At 39.1% G+C, this 19,866-nt stretch overlaps 1 protein-coding gene across 3 annotated transcripts in view; it reads right to left on the bottom strand.

Moving 5' to 3' along the window:
• Positions 1-19,866, bottom strand: part of SCOC (short coiled-coil protein) — a 37,689-nt gene that overhangs the window by 14,990 nt on the left and 2,833 nt on the right. The gene's annotated exons all lie outside the window — the stretch shown is intronic.

Genomic DNA, 19,866 nt, shown 5'->3' on the forward strand with positions numbered 1-19,866 from the left:
AAAATCAATGAAATCAAAAGATGGTTCTTTTAAAGGAACAATAAAATTAAAAGCTCTAGGCAGAATTATCTAGGAAAAGAGAGAAGACACTATAAATTACAGATATCAAGAATAAGAGGGGGCATCATTATAGATTCTATAGACATTAAAAGGCTAATGAGAGACTACTAAGAACAACCTATGCCAATAAGTTTGATAATTTAGATAAAATGGACAAATCCCTGAAAGAAAAAAAAAGCTCACTCAACAAGAACAGAAGATATGAATAGTTCTCTGTCTATATCTTAAAATTTATCTGTATTTTGAAATGTAATTACCAGGTTAATCTTCCCACAAAAGATACTATATATTCAGATGATGTCACTGGTAAATTCTTCTAGTTATTTTCAGAAATTTCATCAATTCTTCATAAACTCTTCCAGAAAATAAAATAAGAAAGAACACTTCCTAACTCATTTTATGAGAACAGCATAACTCTGATATCAAAAGTAGATGAAGACGTTAAAAAATATAAAACTGAACATAGACATGAAGTCCTCAACAAATTACTAGAAAATCAAATCCATCAGTTGTCCCTAGACAGGGAGCCTGGGCAATTGTGATGCTGGCTCCATGAGTTTCATTTCTCTCCGTAATCATGTTCTAAAGCTGATTCTAAAATTCATATGGAAATACAAAGAATCTACAATAGCCAAAACAGTTCTGAAAGAACAAAGAAAGAGAATCTCAACCCCTACTTACATCGTACACAAAACTGTAAATTCAAAATGGATCATAGACAGAAACAGAGATAAATAACTTCTAGAAGACAGAGAAGAAAATCTTTGTCTCCTAGGTGTCAGCAAATTTTTTGAGAAAGGTCACAAAAACAATAATAAAATAGAAAAGATTAATTGAACTTTATAAGAATTAAAACTCCATGTTCTTTGAAAGGTATCATTTAGAAAATGAAAAGACAATAACAATACATTATCTAACAAAGGTCTTGAATTTGGAATTTCTAAGAACCTTTTAAATCAATAATAGAGAAACTCCCAATGAAATAATGAAATACTTGCATGTGTGTGTTAGTTGCTCAGTTGTGTCCGACGCTTTGTAACCCCATGGACTGTAGCCCACCAGGCTCCTTTATCCATGGAATTCTCCAGGCAAGAATACAGGAATGGGTTGCCATTCCCTTCTCAGGGGATCTTCCCAACCCAGGGATCAAACCTGGGTCTCTTGCATTGCAAGAAGATTCTTTACCATCTGAGCCACCTGGGAAGCTGCATTGCAGGCAGATTCTTTACCACTGAGCCACTAGGGTAGCCCAATGGAATAAAAAGGAACAAACTGTTAATATGGATGAACCTGAACTATATTGTGCTGAGTGAGAATAGCCTGGTGGAAAACATATAGACTGCATGATTTTGTTACTATAGAGTCTAGAAGAGACAAAACTTTGCTGTGTAGAACAGATCAGTGGTTGCCTCGGGTTGATAATGGGTAGAGGGTTGACTGAGAAGGGGCTGGTGGGAGCTTTCTGCTGTAATGGAAATGTTCTATAATATCTTGATTGGGATGGTGGTTACACAGTGTATACAATTCCCAAAAGGTATCTTCTGTAATTTAAAATGTATATATTTGATTATATATTACTTTTCCTCACCAAAGCTGATTTCTTTCTTTAATGAGAATACTAGCCAGGTTTCTTTAAGGTTTGCAGTATGCTTGGTATGCTACATATGATATTTTACTCAGTCGTCAATCCAGTGATCTAGGGATTACCAACCCCATTTTACAGACGAGGAAATCAAAGTCAAAGAGTGTCTTGTCCAATATCACACAGCTAGTAATAGACTGAATTAAAACCTATCTTTTTACCTGGAAAAAGAGTATCATAATACGTACTCTATTGAATTATTAAGATTGCTAGAACTAAGTAAAAATAAAGCACTGCCAAGACTTTCCAAATTGAACTGACATTGGAACCACAGCCCAAAGAATGTGGTTTGGAACTTACATCTTCAACCTAACCAACTCAAATTCCTACCAAAACAAAAATATCAGCATTCTCCTTGGTACTTAAACAAGACCCAAGGTCTCATAATGTTATAGACAAAATGTCCAAGATCCAGTCTGCAGTTATTCAGCTGATGAAGAACCATGAAAATCTCACTTTATGTGAAAATAACACAGCAACTCTGAGATGGCACAAATGTTGAAGTTGTCTTGAAAAGATTTTAGGCAGCTATTTGAAAATACTTGAACAATTATGAAAACTCCTGAAACAAAAGTTATAATCTAAAGTATAAGCAACATAATAAAAGCTATAAATAAGACCCAAATGGAAACTGTATAACTGAAAAATAAAATAACTGAAATTTAAAACTGTCTCCAAAGATCCAGTGGCAGGATGGACATGAAGGAGAGAAGAATGAACTGGAGGGTACCTCAGTAGAAATTATCCAGCCTTCAAACAGGGAGAAAAATGGTTGAAAAAAAAATAACAAACTCAGAACACAAGGATGACAAAAAAGACCTGGCATTTGTGTCATCAGAATCATAGAAGGAAAGGAAAAAGAATGTGGTACTGAAAAATAGTTGAAGACATATTGGCTTTACAAGTTTGGCAAAAGAGTTTCCCAGGAGGAGGGGATGACTAGGAAAATAATGTCTAAAAGGCTTTGGGGGTGAGGCACAGTGAAAAAGACTGTTGAGAAACACTGATCTTGTCACTGGGCACCAGTATCATTAACAATACACAGAGAACCTGGCAGATAACATTTACTTTCGTGGTGGAGAAGACTGCATCACCAATGAAATAGTCTCACAAAAAAAATTTTTTTAATGCAACCTGACCTGATCAAGCCCATACCTAGCAATTTAACAGGAAATACAGAGAACAGAGAAATGTGTTAAATCTACTGTCTGGGTAAACATCGAAATCTGATAGTGGAACAAAACAGCAACAAGTCAAGAACAAATAACATGAAAATAAAAGTCCTTTTGTTTAACAAATAAATTGCATTGGAAGAAAAAAGAATGGAGAGAAGACTTGTAGATAAGAAGACACTTAAACTACATTTTAAAAAACAGACCAAAAAAAAAAAAGCCCCTATGGTTTATTTTGGATACACCCTTGGAAGATAAAACTATTTTTAAAATGAAGGAAAATGATTACCAATAAGTAGGATATGGTAATTCTAGAGCATTCACCTTTTTTAAAATTTCAGTATCAAACATGTATCTTGCTAGAGAATTTGAACTTAGAGGAAATCTTCAGACAAATTATCTGAAGAAGATAGCATACAAAAAGGTAACCATAATGTCACAAGCAACATGTCATTCACAAAAGATTGCAAACTGGCTAAAACAATGTTGCTGATAATTAAGATGTGTCCTTGAAAGAACAGGAAAAGAATCTTGAAATGGCAAAAAGTGACCAAAAGGAACAGTACATCCAAGTGAATATAAAAAGGGTATAGAAACCTTGGCAAACTTTATATGAAGTGAACTTTTGTTGTATTGTTTCCTTTGCATTACATTTTTCAGTTAAAAAATTGTTTAAAAATAGCCACAAAATTCTCTTCTGAATAAGGAAAACATTCAATAGGGACCACTGAAATTGCACAGAAATAACTGATCATAAGATGACCATTCATGTGATCTGGAATGTGCATATATTATAAACTACATAAATAAAAGCATAAATTAAAATATTCTTCATAGAGAATGGGGAACTCCAAATTGGAAACTATCATTTATTATTACAAGGCAAAGTATTGTGTAAGGAAGAAATGATAAATAATAAAATAGAGAAACTTCCAAGTTCATTTTGATGTTCTAGTCTGACATACTCTCATCAAGCTCATAAAAACTTTGAACTTGTTTTTAGTAATTAGAGGGTTCTAAACATACTGTGGATATTTTAAAGTGAAATATGCTAAATGGAACATTTTGATAACTTTCAAGTGTAACCAGGTGTGTTTCTCATACTTTACACTCATTAATTTGCAAAATGTGTTTGATCTCATTCCTAAAAAAGAACTCACATTTTCCTTTATACTTATTTTTTTCCGTTGTAAGGTTATTAAATTCATTGGAGAATGAGTGTTGAACTGAATTTGGTGAGTAAAGAAAATATTCTGCTTGTTGAAACTTGATTTCAAGACTAGACTTAATAGTATGCTATAGTGCTATTTGGTAAATTGTTTTCATATACTTTTCTGAAGATTATAATTTCCTAATAATAACTGATAGTTGGCTAATTTGAAGAGAATCATTTCATTCAGTTGTTTAATAGAGAAAAATGTAAGAAATTACGAGTGTGTTTTTAGTGTTTTTCAAATGAAAGTTCAGAATTTTAGGGTCTCCATGGAATCAAGATTTGAACTTATCAACAAAAATGAAAATAGTAAGGAATGAGTCTATGAAGTCTTGATGCTTATTTTTCTCTAGACTCTCTAATCATTGTTTCCCAAAGATTGTTGCTTATAGCTCTGGTTGAAAACAATGAGCTTTTTAAATAGTTTTGTATTTTCTTGGGGCTTCCCAGGTGGTGCAGTGGTTAAGAATCTGCCTGTCAATGCAGGACATGGTTTTGTGAGTTGGGAAGATCCCCTTGAGAAGGAAATGGCAATCCATGTTAGTATTCTTGGTTGAAAAATCCTATGGACAGAGGAGCCTGGTGGGCTACATTCCAAGGGGTTGCAAAGAGTCAGACATGATTGAGCGACTGAACACACACACATACACACACACGTGCGTATTTTTAATAATAGAAAAATATGAATAACACAATCCTCAATTTGCAGATATTGTTTTGAACAAAGCTAGGTTTGAAAGTGATGTTAATTGAATGGTTAGATTCAGTTCAGTTCAGTTCAGTTCAGTCGCTCAGTTGTCTCCGACTCTTTGCGACCCCATGAATCACAGCAGGCCAGGCCTCCCTGTCCATCACCAACTCCCAGAGTTCACTCAAACTCATGTGCATCGAGTCGGTGATACCATCCAGCCATCTCATCCTCTGTCGTCCCCTTCTCCTGCCCCCACTCCCTCCCAGCATCAGAGTCTTTTCCAGTGAGTCAACTCTTCGCATGAGGTGGCCAAAGTATTGGAGTTTCAGCCTCAGCATCAGTCCTTCCAATGAACACCCAGGACTGGTCTCTTTTAGGATGGACTGGTTGGATCTCCTTGCAGTCCAAGGGACACTCAAGAGTCTTCTCCAACACCAAAGTTCAAAAGCATCAATTCTTTGGTGCTCAACTTTCTTCACAGTCCAACTCTCACATCCATACATGACCACTGGAAAAACCATAGCCTTGACTAGATGGACCTTTGTTGGCAAAGTTATATCTCTGCTTTTTAATATGCTGTCTAGGTTGGTCATAACTTTCCTTCCAAGGAGTAAGCATCTTTTAATTTCATGGCTGCAATCACCATCTGCAGTGATTTTGGAGCCCCAAAAAATAAAGTCTGACACTGTTTCCACTGTTTCCCCATCTATTTGCCATGAAGTGAAGGGACCAGATGCCATGATCTTAGTTTTCTGAATGTTGAGCTTTAAGCCAACGTTTTCACTCTCCTCTTTCACTTTCATCAAGAGGCTTTTAGCTCCTCTTCACTTTCTGCCATAAGGGTGGTATCATCTGCATATCTGAGGTTATTGATATTTCTCCTGGCAGTCTTAACATGGCAAAAATTGCAATATTGGTATGCAAATGACTGGTTTGGAAAATCAGGTCTATCAACAGGGCAACAAGCACTGGTTTGAAGAAGAGAAAATCTGGATTCAAGATCTGAGTGGAGCTATATGTGTTCATTCAATTCTTCACATAGTCACTAGTTTAAAAGTTTAATGTTCATTAGCACTAGATGCTGTAGTTGTTGTTTAGTTGCTCAGTCGTGTCTGACTCTTTTGTGACCCCATGGACTGTAGCCTGCCAGGCTCATCCATCCATGGGATTTTCCAGGCAAGAATATTGGAATCAGTTACCATTTTTTTCTTCAGGGGATATTCCCATCCCAAGAATTGAACCCGGGTCTCCTGCATTAGCAGATGGATTCTTCACTGCTGAGCCATCTGGGAAGCCCAGATGCTGTAAAGTATCCACATATTTGAAATTGACCGTAAGGCTGTGGGGGATGAGTCAGTTTACCATACACCTCTGCTTCCTCAGATGAGAGACTGAGATAAAGTTAATTCTGCTTCTCTAATATTGTATAAAATAACATTGAGGAATTTATCAAGTAACACTTTTAGCAGTTGGTTGCCCATATTTAAGAGTCAGCCTTTGATGCTTTGGTTGTGTCTGACAGTCCATTCCTTAGCTCCATGCCTGCCATAAGATCTGAAAGCTTTCCTGGGCTAGTTATCTTTGAGCCACTCCATTTGAGCTTTTATGATTTGGGGTTTCTGTGATTCTCTACACATGAATCTACCATTATCAATCATTTAATAGCTGAGTACCTATTCTACTTAATTTTTATAAAATCAAGACTAATCATCAGGCTCTTGGAGCATAAAAGGGATTCAGTTTAATAAGACAAAATGATTCTTTGAAGGGCAGAGGAGTCAGGGTGGCAAGGAAATTAACATTTTATAAAAGAAAGCATGTGAGTTGGTAGCAAGGCTCTAAAATGCTAGGCTGCTGATAGGTTTTCTTACTTTAGATACACAGACATAATCCTTATAGTTTTCTGTTTCCCTGGAAATCATTTACACTAAATAATCCACTTGGGAGAGTTCCTCTGTCAGACTGTGTAAGGAACTGGGATTCTACACAATTTACAAGCTTACAAGTTAGCCCGCTTTGATTTCGTGAATGCTGGGAGAAGATGCAAGATGTCTATGTCCAAGTCCAAGGACTCTGTTCCTCATGGCTCACAGCACGTGAGCTTCATGCTGATTTGCTTCCTCTTCCCATCCTCCCCCCAGCACCCCCCACCAGACTGGCACGTGCACACACAAAGGGCTGTTATGTGGGAGGAGTGCTTAGCTCACAGAAGTCCTTGCTTTTAAGGCAAGTGGAAGCAAGCTCACTCTCCATTCTTTATGAAGAGTAGAAGGCATGACCTTGTCCCTTAGAGTTGTTCTCTGCAACCACACCTTCTGAAATGGCCTGGGTAATAGCCAGGCAGGGCCGTGTGCTCTTGGCAGACCATCAAGAATTGGCGGTGACACTCAGGCCCCATGGCAGACTGCCTCAAACCTCTAACCTCTTTAGTGCGTGACAAATTCCTAATTTCCTTCCTCCTTCTTTATACAGTTATTTCGAGGGAAACAAATGGGACAGATAGGACCAAATGTCTCATAAGGCGATGGTGGGATGCTATCAGTCAAAAAGGAAGCAAGCTACACTAGCGGGCATTGAAGAAACATGAATAGAAGTCAATGGCATAGTCATAGTAAACACATTTTTAAATACATCATTATATTTTGTGTCTCCCCCCACCCTTTCTTTTTTGCTATGTCATCAAACTTTGCAACAATCAGAAGGCAAAACAAGCCTGTCTGTAGTTTGTTTTGAAAACAAATGGTTAAAATTATTAATTGCCAGGGTAATTAGTAACACTTATCACAGCAAAGGCAGATCAAGGGTTCCTCAACTTGAAGCAGAGATTCGGCCAGCCCCCTTTCTTCTTCTTCTCTAATGAGGGAAGAAAACAAGAGAATGTCTTGCTTACTAAGGGACAGGTGCTTTGCCTGTCCTGCTCGGATATGGCCTTAAAGCTGTAGAAGAAATAACTCCTCAAGTTATCGAAAGAGCTGAATAACTCGACAGAACCCCAAAATTCCTTGCTACTCATCCTTGATGGTAGAATTGTGAGTTCTGGAATCTGAAGTAGGTTTTTTGTATGTACTACATGAAGCAAGGTTATGAGAAAATAGGACGTAATTTTCATTTGGGGAGAAAATTGATACGCCCTTCAAAGGCATCCTGGAGTTCTTTCTTCTCACAGGAGTTTCTTCAGAGGCAAGTGCTATGGATCTTTCTGTTTCAGGGCGTTCATTTCGCTTAGGGCATTGTTTCTCTCACATAAAGAGTTTTATCTCAAAATAAGTTTTCATATGTTTTCTAACAAGCATCACTGGCCACAATCCAACTCAGCATTTTAACATTTCTGGCACATGTCTCTGCAGTTTAGTTTTGGATTTTATGTAAAAGGTACATAATCTACTGTTAATGTCACCTCAGCAAAATGTCATCAACCCTTAAAAGCCACTGGCTTGGCCATGCTCTAAGTGACCACCTGCAGACGTGGGAATTCAAGTGCTTGGTGGCCTGCGGGTACTAAGAGTATCTGAACAGAAAGCCTCCTATACCTGATTCCTTAAATTCCTTGAGGAAGAACCAGCTGATTTTCTTAATTCACGTAACCCAGCTGCCAGCACAGTGCCTCATACATGTCTGTAAATGTTGGTTGAATGACCCTTCTGTTCTGGGTCCTTCCTTTTTCTATCTCATGAAAAGCAGATGTGTCTGTGCTTCGATAGAGGATGACACGGTATTTCCACAGTGTCTTTTCACTTCAGAGCTCACATGACTTTCTACCAAATTACCTCACTGCCTCTTAGCACATCCCAGTGGGAAGGGAAAAAAGCCAGTCATTTTCTTTACGGTCCGAGTCGTGGCCCTTCACACTTACAGAACATTAGGCACATACAAACCATCACCTAGAACGACAACTGGGGTCACCTCATCATAACTGACGTCTCTGGCAGCTGTTGGGGGATCAGAATACCCTGAAAGGCAACATGACCAACGTTTGGAGCCATAGAGAGGGAAATGCGAGAGACTTGGTGCCATTTATTCTCTTTAAGATGGTACACTGGTGACCTCTAGTGGCAAAATTGATTCAAGATAAGTTTCTATTTCACCACGAAAAATGTTAATTTCAATCCTCCAGTTCTCCTTTCATTTAGTAGCATTTTCTACTTGTAGGATCACCTTATATGTGCACAATGATTTATGTGTAGCTGTTCATATCCAAACATTATTTTTTCATTTCATAAACTCAACTTTTGAGCTGGAAAGAGTTCTCAGAAGAATTTGCCTGTTTTATTTCATTATCTGTGGAAAATGAAACCTAGAAAAATAAAATGACTTGCCTGAAGTCTCCCCTCAGGGGTGGATCTAAAAGTCTACTGAGCCTTAGATTCAAAGGACTGCAGCCCAGCTTACATCCTCCCGCAGCAGCCTCAGGGGTTTTCAAGGGCAAACTGCCCATCCAACCCCCTGCACCCTGAATCTCTAAGTCACAAAATAGTGAACAAACAAAATGACTGTTGCCTTACAACGTTAAGTTTTGGGATATGTTGTTGTACAGCAATAATAATCAAAACAAAGAATTTATTTAGGAAGTTTCTGAGTCTATAAAAAATACTGAATGAAAGGTACAAAATAATGAACACTTGTCAAGCATGAATTAATCTTCTATTAAACATCAGCTATAAAAAAAATCAAAGAGCTCTCAGATTAAATGAATACGTATTCTAATTGACAGAAATAAGTTCTCCTTCCTCCATTAGACTGCACATTTTAAAGATATGTACATTTTAAAACCATGAGCCCAAAAGAAGACATATGTGTTCTGTACCCTATAAAAATAAATAAGTCAATCTCAATCAAAAAAGTATACTTTGAACTCCTAATGTGTTGGTCACTTAGAATATAGGAGTCTCTCAAAGAGCTTATAATCTAGTTGTAAGACACATCAAACCAATATTAGTTGGTTTCAAAATATCCACTCTAAATACTTGCTAATTAGTAAAAGAAGGAGGAAGACACTGCTGTAAGCAAGGGATCAAAGTGAACCTCACTAGTAAAGGGATAAATAGAGAGTATGTGCCACCTGGTGCAATGAACAAAACACAGTATCACTTCCAGTATTGCCAAGTGTGTCAATGTGGAGGACCCTTTTACAAAATAACTGCCCTGTAATCTTTCAATGCATCAGGGTTACAAAAGTCGAGTAAAGACTGAGGACTTGTTCCAGGCTGAAGGAGGCTAAAGCGACATGACATCTAAATGCAATGTATGATTCTAACTGGAGGTTTGTACTGTCATAAATATAATCAAGACAACTGGCAAGACTTAAATGCACTTTGAAGATGAGGTGGTAGTAATGTACAAATGTCATTTCCCTGACTTTGTTGGTTGTACTGTGATTATGAAGGAGAGAGGCCTTGAGGGTCCTTGTTTGTGGGAAATGCATACTCATGTATGCATTAGTATCCAGGGAGGATGGGGCATTAGATTGGCAGCTTACTCTCAAATAGTTCGGGAGAAAGGATCCTTCTTCATGGATTTTCAAATTTTGGTCCTTGAGATTATTTCATAATAAAAGTAAAACTTAAATAAAATATGACTGTGCTGAAGGGTGGGCTTCCCTGGTGGTTCAATGGTAAAGAATCCACCTCCAAATGCAGGAGATGTGGGTTTAATTCCTGGATCAGGAAGATTCCCCTGAAGAAGGAAATGGCAACCCACTCCAGTATTCTTGCCTGGGAAATCCCATGGACAGAGGAGCCTGGTAGAAGTCCATGGGGTTGCAAAATAGTCAGACACAACTGAGCAACTAAACAACAAGTGCAGAAGGGTAGCATTTACAATTTAGGTCTTATCTCCCCTGCTCCCCACCCTCTGTGCCTACCATGTCCTATAGCCAAATCTACCACTTGCTACATTTTATTTTACTAAGGCAATTGATTGCATGCATCATTAAAAAGGCAGAAGGCAGTAGTGATATTTTGCTAGGTGCTCTTAATCCTAGAATCTGAGCAAACTCCAGGAGATAGTGAAGGACAAGGGAAGCCTGGCGTGCTGCAGCCCATGGGGCCACAAAGAGTCGGATGCAACTGAGCAACTAAACAGCGACAATCCGAGCACTGGTGCTTTCACATACTTCTCAAAATCAGCACTCCTGTTAGGATTTGTGTTTTACTTCCATATATCAGAAAACCTTTTAATATTATCATTAAGAAAAAAATATTGCATAAATAGAACATTAAAATGTAATGCTCATAATCTCTTCACACTACTAAATACATTTTCCCGAGTTTCTCTTCCATCCCAGTCCATATACATAAATTACTTTCACATAGTTATGATCACAACTTGGGTGCGATTTTATACTCTCTCTTGTCTGAGCATACTCCAGTATTGTTAGCGAGCCTCAGGGGTGCTTTTTGTCCTCTGATGCTATGATTACATTTTGAAACACTGACCTCATAACATAACTAAGGGGCCATATTTCATTGCCCAGCACCTGAGCACCTTACTGTTTCCACCTTGTCAGTATAATGCAGTTATGCTATCTGGTAATCTGTGTCCTGATGCGTTGTCATTTAATGAAGGCTTTGAAGTCACCCGGACCTGGACTGCTCGCCCAATTCTGTTTCATATTAAGTTGGCCAAAACAGTTGGTTCAATTTCCCCATAAGATGGCACAGAAGAACCCGAATGAACCTTTTGGCCAACCCAACACAAATTCCTAAACCTTTCTGAGTCCAAGTTTTCAGACTGAAAAAACAGACGTCATACTATCTATTAATATAATATCCATTAATATAATAATATCTTACGCTATTTGTGAGGATGAAATAAGACAGTGAATGTGAAATTCTCAGCACAGTGCCTGGAATGTGTTAAGGTCTTGATAAATTTTATTATCATTTATCGAAGGATACATGACAAAATGTGGGCCTACTCCAAATACTTAATTTTGTGACTCTCCTGGTTTACTTGTGATGGATGGTGGGTTATTTTTTAGATGACATCACATATCCAAAAGTTCACTAGGATTTCTAAAGAAACCACCTGATTTTCTTAGTTTCTCCAGAATTGAGAACCTATGGGAAAACTAAAGCGACAATTGACTGATGATCTTTCTCCAATGTCTGCTTTCGTTTTTCTGCATAGTACCCCTAAAAAAAAGTTTTTTAAAAGCCCTTAATAATCACTGGAGCATGACAGAAGTATTGCACACAGTTTGCTTTCTACAGATAACTAGTTCACTGTGAATTTGCCTAATTTCTTTTATGTCAAATGATTACATACTATGGAAAAAGGATAATGTCTCAACTTACAAAATGAACCAATAAAAGAGTTACTGCTTTCTTAGCAGAAAAAATTCTACAAAATATATTCTTTGGGAAGTTCCTTGAAATATAGGTAATTGTGTATTTGATGATCACTAAGTATTTCACAGAAAGGCACTGGCTGAGAAATTCAGTCTGCCTGAATTATAACTGCCAACTGTTCAGTTGCTCAAATTATACATCAACTATGTTTTATTTAACATAAACATAGAAATTCTGTTCTTACAGTATTTTAAAGGAGAAGGACTAGGAGTCCACTGTACATTGAGGAACACTGTCCTGGCACAAACCTCAGGTCATTTAAAATACTAAAATTAAAAAAGGTAAGGAACATTGTTGAAAAAAATCTCCTAAATACTTCTATGAACAAATCTTTCTGAATAGTTATCATAACCTTGGAAAAACCCACTAACCTTGCCACCAGCAATGCAAATGAAGGCTCAATAGTCACACAGATCGGCAAGTATGAGTTGTCTTTTGTCTGTTGGGAAAAGGGAGTGAAGATTCTCAGAATGGATAAGAAAGGACGAATGTGTCTTAAAATGCAAGCTTTTTCCAACAGTTTTTAGAGTGTCATGGTACCAGCAAGAAGAAAACCACGCATGTGCACAGCCAAAATCATTAAGCTGACAATGAAATGCGTGTGTGAAAAAACAGGGGAATGATGATTAAATGGGGATGCAAGCCAGTAAGGGCTAAAAAGAGGCTACTGTTGGCTGCGAGCATCCCTGGGAGGCTGGTGGACAGAAGACCCAGGTCGTTGTTACAGAAAGGCACCAAGGGAGGCTCTCTGTTCTCCTGGACCATTCATGTGGGCTGCCACTGAGTCCCTTCTGTTTCCAGTGTCAAGTCCAAGGATGAAAAAGAAGGCTGAAGCCTATCCATGAAAGCACAACATGTCTTTCTGAAACAGCGTTTCCAATAACTCTGATTCTGTGATTGGAGTACATACTGTTTCCTGTAGGGTCACTGAGAGCTTTGGGACCATTCAAAAATTCTATTCCAAGTGTCGATGAACACAGCTAAAGCTGGTCCCTCCAGTCTGCCCTGTTCTTTTAGAGTTAGCCTCCTTCTCTTTGCACTCCAGATTCTCTTTTCTGAGGGTCTCTCAGAGGAACTCCAAGGGCCTCTAAGGAAACCAGGCTCTGACCCTCAGATTCTGAACAGATCAGGCAGGCTGGGGGCCTGTGAGGGGAAGTGGTCCAAAGCTCATGCAGTCTAACTGGGGCCTTTGTGACATGAATGTCCACATAAGGAAAATAGCCACCTAGGCCCCCTTCTCAGCAGGAAAAAGACCTAGGGAAGGGCAGCATCTCTTTAACTCATGAGCTCAGGTAAATAAAGTTCATCCTTGATCTTTTGATTCTCATCTGGATTTTTCTCTAGGAAATAGAAATTAGCACAATTGTGAAGGATTTCATATAAAATTAACATTCTTTCCCCCATTTTTGTTGTTCATCTAATAAAGGGGCTTCCCTGGTGGCTCAGCAGTAAAGAATCCACCTGCCAATGCAGAAGATTTGTGTTCGATCCCTGGGTCAGGAAGATCCCTGGAGAAGGGAATGGCAACCCACTCCAGTATTGTTGCCTGGAGAATTCCGTGGACAGAAGAGCCTGGCAGGCTACAGTCCATGGGGTCGCAAGAGTCAGACACAACTTAGTGACTAAATCACCACAATCTAATCTAAGAAAAAACACATTGCTGATGCAGGGCAGTTGATGGGTGGTTTTGTCTTTTAAAGTAAGAGTCAAAATACTATTGTGTTTTGATAAGAAAATTAGAGAATACTCTAGATTACTGAAAATATTTAGATACTGTCCTAATATTCCATTTCTTAAGCTAGTTTATTAAAACGAGGTTTTGCATTATGCTAGATTATTACAGTTAAGTAGATTTCCTCTGGTGGAAGATTTTTTTCACAGAAAGAGCACTTACAATTTCTAGCAATACATTAGTGATCCCAGAGTCATAGCATTCTCAGAAATTACTGAGAAGCAAAATTAATCTCCTTTTCCTTATTAAATCTCTTCTGCTGAGTCTCTAGGGCATTTTACTGGGCCAGAGAGGTATTTTTAATGTCACTATCTATATTATACTCAGCTTGCAGGAAATGAGACTTCACTCAGCCAATGTCATTATCTCTACTCATAAGGATCCCAAATGCCAATTAAGATTTGCTGAAACTTTCTGCCATCATTGGTACAATGAACACCCTCGTTCAAATCCACGAGAAACATTTCTACTGTACTAGAGACGATCTCTGTTGACATCTCTAAGGATGTCTGAATAATCTTTTAAGTTAATATTCATAGCCAAATTGGTGGATGGTGTAAACTGAGGTGACGTGGGGAGCATATCCTGAGCAGCACAAGTGACCAACCCTCTCCTCATCCTTGTGTGCTTACGTAAGGATGCCTCCACTCTGAGATGCTCACCTGCACCAAATCCTCCCATGAGGTCCAATGTAACCCAGTCGAGCCATTACCAGCAGGACAGGGGACCTTGGAAAACTGCTGGCTGCAAACACTGGCTCCATTCACCATCAGAAAAAGGCCTGCTCCCTTGTCTCAGGCAAGACTCCTGCTGTGGCTCAGTGTGTCTCCCAGCTGCGTAGCCACGAGTCTGTTTCCTTCTTTAGCTTGCATTATAATGGAGGGTGAGATGAAAAGGAATACAGGCCCTTGATACCTTTTACTTGGAGTGCTAACTAATGCAGGGCCTCATGTCTGATCTGCTGTGTGGCTGAGGGGATGGCAGATGGCCTTCAGAAAGCTTTTCAAACCCACCCTCCTTTCAGCAGGGCATGAGGCAGGTATTGTTACATTTTCTGTACGGTGGTAGAAAGCAGCATCAAATAAAAGCACACAACAATTGTGCCACTTCTCCAGGAAGCTTATTACCACTTTACAATGAAGGCTAATTGGCTGATGCCAAAAGCAGACGCAGAAGCAGCTTTGAATATCATCCAGGAGAGTTTTAGCGAGCAGAGTCAGGAAGGAGGCTGAGCCATGAAAGAGGACGGCGTTGAGAAGAACATTGGCAGGGAAAAGGCGAGGGCCAGGATGAAGATGGAAAAGAGGAGCTGTCTTATTTGTATCAGAAAAGAATCGTGCTCTTGTTAAAAGAGTTTGTTCATCCGCACCTCCCCCTTCTACCACAAGCCTCTTTATCAGGAGGACGTCAACAGTCAGTCCCGGCTTATAGAGCAGTGTCCACAGGATGCTGCTGTTACCATGACAACCGATGTGAACAAATCCTGGCGCCTTTCAAGAAACTTGTGGGTGATCTCCTTGAAGTGGGCAAAGGAACTAAAACATACTGAACACTTACTGTAAGCCAGGCTGTTTCAGGAAACTTCTTTTATTATTTCATTTAATCTTCAAAACAATTCTGAGACATATTGTTAGGATCATTTCACAACTGATGAAACTGAGGCTCAGGGATGTTAAATAACTCGCTCAAAGTCCAACGGACTCAAACCCAGGCATTTCTGACTCCCAAGTTCAAGCCCTTTCTGCCACACTACTCTGAGCTGATTCTCCAAACAGCCAGGTCCTGTCTACTACCTGGTATGTGACGGTAGTGGTCAAAAAATGTTTTCTGAAAGCAGAACTAAACTGGCTTGGAAGTGGAGATAGGAAAGAAATGATTTAAGAAAGAAATGATTTAAGAAAGTTGACCCTAGGAGTTGATTCTTGATTAGGGGCCTTCATCTCAGTGTACACAGAAACTCAATCAAAATTATTTGGCAAAAATGTTTTGAGCATCTATTATGTACCAGACATTGGGTTAGGTGCCAGAAATACAGACAGTTTAAAACCCAGGTTCCATCTTTTAGCAGCTCACAGTCTCTTGGCAGAGGGTAGAGGGGCTCGTATACATACAAGCTCATATAATATGTATGAAAAAATGTAAGCTTGGAGTTTTCGGGAAGGAGAAAGGAAACCTAAAACAGTATGGGAAGGTCAAGGAAGGCTTCCTGGAGAAAGTGATGCCTGGGTGGGTTCTTAAAGAATAAAGAGGAATTAGCCAGGCAAGAAAGGGTGAGTGGTATTATTCCAGGCAAAGAGAGCAAAGTCCAGAGGCATGAAATAGACAACGTGTGCATAGGACATTAAGTGTTTCCTACTGAGCTGAAGCCACGCGGCAGGAAATGACACTGAAGAGATAGGCAGAGCCAGGAAGAGGGAGACTTTAAATGCCACGTTAAGTGTTTTGAACCTCATCCAGCAGGGGATGCGAGGCATCGATCGGTCTTTGCAGGGAGAGGGAGTGATATGGTCAGTGTGGAGGAGAGATTTGAAGGGATAAGAACTGAAAGAGGAAGAACAGTTGGGCAGTTGATGCTGTGGTTTATGTGGGAGATAATGGGGCCTAATCAGGGAAGTGGTGATAGGAGTAGAGAAGGCCAGATTGATTTGAGAAACATTTTCAAGGTCAAGTCAACAGGAATACGCAATTTGATTGGGTTGTGAGAAATAAGAATGGGACAATGGCTTGTGAATTTCTTGCTTAAGGAACCAGGTGGATGATGGGACCATTCATTAAAATTATGAATCAGAAGTGGGAACAGGTTAGGGGGTGCCCATGGGGTAAGTTGAGATCATTTGACAACTGGGACATAGCTAGGTATTTAGCAAGCAGTTGGATTATGAATCAGAAGCTCAAAAGAGAGAGAAATCATGAAGATTTGAGAAGTCTGAAAATAGATTCTTCTGCAGTCACTTCTGTCCTGAAGATATGTTTTGTTTGGACTTCCATGATATTGTTTTTAAAATCAGGATTAGGTGGAAAACATGGAAGAATCAGGAAGTTGCACATTCCCCCCCGCCCCACCCTGGCCGCAAAAAAAAGAATCTGTATTTTGGGTGTCTCTTGAAAATTCTGCTTTTTTTGCATTTCTGTTCTTTCGTGACAGTCGGCAGCTAGAAGTAGGAAGAAGCGGGGCTCTCTGAGGAGGGCACATGCTCTGCAGAAGCCTCTCTCCTTACCTGGCTGGGCCCCTGGCTCAGGGCTCAGCATTGTTTGCTATCTCATCATCACTATCGCTGTTGCCTTTCTTACAGTAGAGTTAAGAGAAAAGTAAACTTTTCTTGTTCTCTTATCCTAGTTAAATGTAGAAAATTAAATCTAGTCTAAGAGGACTGTGTTTAAGAAAAAAGGTGTTGAGAAATGAATAATGTTCCCATATATTGGATGTGCAAACAGTGCATATCCTTGTTGAAAGAATTAAACTTGATATATCACTAGTGATATAAACCATGTTACTATTACTGTCTGCTGTATTTAAAAGATGTGTAATGACTTCCCATTTGTTTGTATCTCTTTTAATTTCTTTCATCACTGTTTCATAAATTTCAGGGTGTAAGTCTTTAATATTGTTAAAATGTCCATACCACCCAGTGCAATCTACATACTCAATGTAGTTTTTATCAAAATCTCAAAAGCACTTTTTACAGAAGTAGAAAAAACAATTCTAAAATTAATATGAGACCACAAAAGACCCCAAATAGCCCCAAAAATCTTGAGAGAAAAAAAGAACAAAGCTAGAAGTATCACACTTCCTGATTTCAGTGTAATAAAATATATATTACAAAGGCATAGAAATTAAAATAGTAAAAAAAAAAATTACGGTATTGACATAAAGACATACACACCACCCTGTAGAATACAGAGTCCAGAAATACATCCATACATGTAGGTCAACTAATCGTCAACAGGGTGCCAAGAACATGCAAGGGGGAAAGAACAGTCTCTTTAATAACTAGTGTTAGGAAAACTGTACACACACAGAAAAATGAAGACCTTTATCTTACGCCATACACAAAAAACTCAAAGTGGATTAAAGACTTAAATGTAAGACCCAAAGCTATAAAACTCCTAGAAGAAACTGTAGAGGAAAAGCTCTGTGACACTGGTCTTGGCAATAATTTCACAGATATGACACCAAAAGCATAGGTGACAATGCAAAAATAGACAAGGAAGACTACATCAATGAAAGCGCCCCTTCACAATAAAGGAAACAATCACTGGAATGTAAAAGAAACCCGCAGAATGCGATGAAATATTTGCAAACGGTACAACTGGCCATTTAAAAGGCCAATTTGTACTAAAATAGGTAAGGAACTCCTCAATTACAAAAACATTGATAACCCAGTTAAAAATGGGCAAAAGAGTTAGATAGAGATTTCCTTAGAGAAGACATCAACATGGCCAACAGGTAAGTGAAAAGATGCTCAATATGGCTAATCATCAGTGAAATGCAAATCAAAATCATAATGAGATTTTACCCAGCACCTGTTATTATGGCGATCAAAATAAAAAGCCCCCAAAGACTACAAGTGTAGGTAAGAATATGGAGAAAGTAAAACCCTTTACACTACTGAAGGGAATGTAAAATGATGCAGCCGCTATGGAAAACAGTGTTGAGATTCCTCAGAAACTTAAAAATGGAACTACCATATGATCAATAATCCCACTTCTGGATGTTTACTCAAAATAATTGAAATGGGGATCTTGAAGAGATATTAGCACTCTCATATTCACTGCTGTACTAGTCACAGTAGCTTAGATGTGGAAACAGCCCAAACATCAATCAACAGATGACTGGATAAACAACTGTGATATATGTATACAATGGAATATTATTCAGCCTTAAAAAAGAAAGAAGTCCTGCAATGTGTCACAATTGGATCAACCCGGTGGACATTATACTAGGTAAAATAAGCCAGTCACAGAAGGACAAATGCTGTATGCTTCCACTCATATGAGGTATCTAAAATAGACTCAGAAGCACAAAATAGAATGATGACTGCAGGGGCTGGGGCGAGGGGAAAGAGGCAATTGCTCGTCAACAGGTATAACATTTCAGGAATGTAAGACTATTCTAAAGATTTCATGAATAGCATTGTGTCTATGGTTAAGGACTTCCCTGGTGGCTCAGACGGTAAAGCATCTGTCTACAATGTGGGAGACCTGGGTTCGATCCCTGGGTCGGGAAGATCCTCTGGAGAAGGAAATGGCAACCCACTCCAGTATTATTGCCTGGAAAATCCCATGGACAGAGGAGCCTGGTAGGCTACAGTCCATGGGGTCGCAAAGAGTCAGACACGACTGAGCGACTTCACTTACTTACTTACTCACTTATTGTTAACTTAAAAATGTGTTAGGGAGGACGTCTCTGGCAGTCCAGTGGTTAAGAATCCACCTGCCAATGCAGGGGACACAGGTTCAGTTCCTCATCTGGGAATGATCCTACGTGCTGTAGGGCAACTAAGCCCAAGCGCTGCAACTACTGAAGCCCGGCACCGAGAGCCCGTGCTCTGCGACTGGAGAAGCCTACAGCTGGAGCGCAGCTCCTGCTCACTGCAGCTAGAGAAGGCCCACGCCCAGCAAAAACGGCCCAGCGCAGCCAAAAGCAAAGACAGCTTCTTAAAGGAGTATTTAAAAAACCTGTTAAGGAAGCAGATCTCATGGTAAATCTTATCATATTAAGAGTAAAAAGTTTAAAACCAAAAGGATACATAATGGAAAAACCTAACAAACTGAAATAAGTATAGAAATTTCAATAGTTTGTTTAGGAAACTGCATGAAATAATGATAGGCCATTGCCTCTTTCCTACAGATACACTGCTTGGCCCTAAAGGGGTTTATTTTGCAAGCTCTGTTTTAGGCTCACTGGTACATAGCATGGACAGTAAGAATGGAACAAGAGAGAGAAGAAAAGCAGGCCAATAGCAGCATCTTGGGGAAAGACTTAAATAGTACCACTTAGACCAGA

This window comes from Ovis canadensis, chromosome 17, assembly GCF_042477335.2.
Source record: "Ovis canadensis isolate MfBH-ARS-UI-01 breed Bighorn chromosome 17, ARS-UI_OviCan_v2, whole genome shotgun sequence".
Classification (NCBI taxonomy): domain Eukaryota; kingdom Metazoa; phylum Chordata; class Mammalia; order Artiodactyla; family Bovidae; genus Ovis; species Ovis canadensis.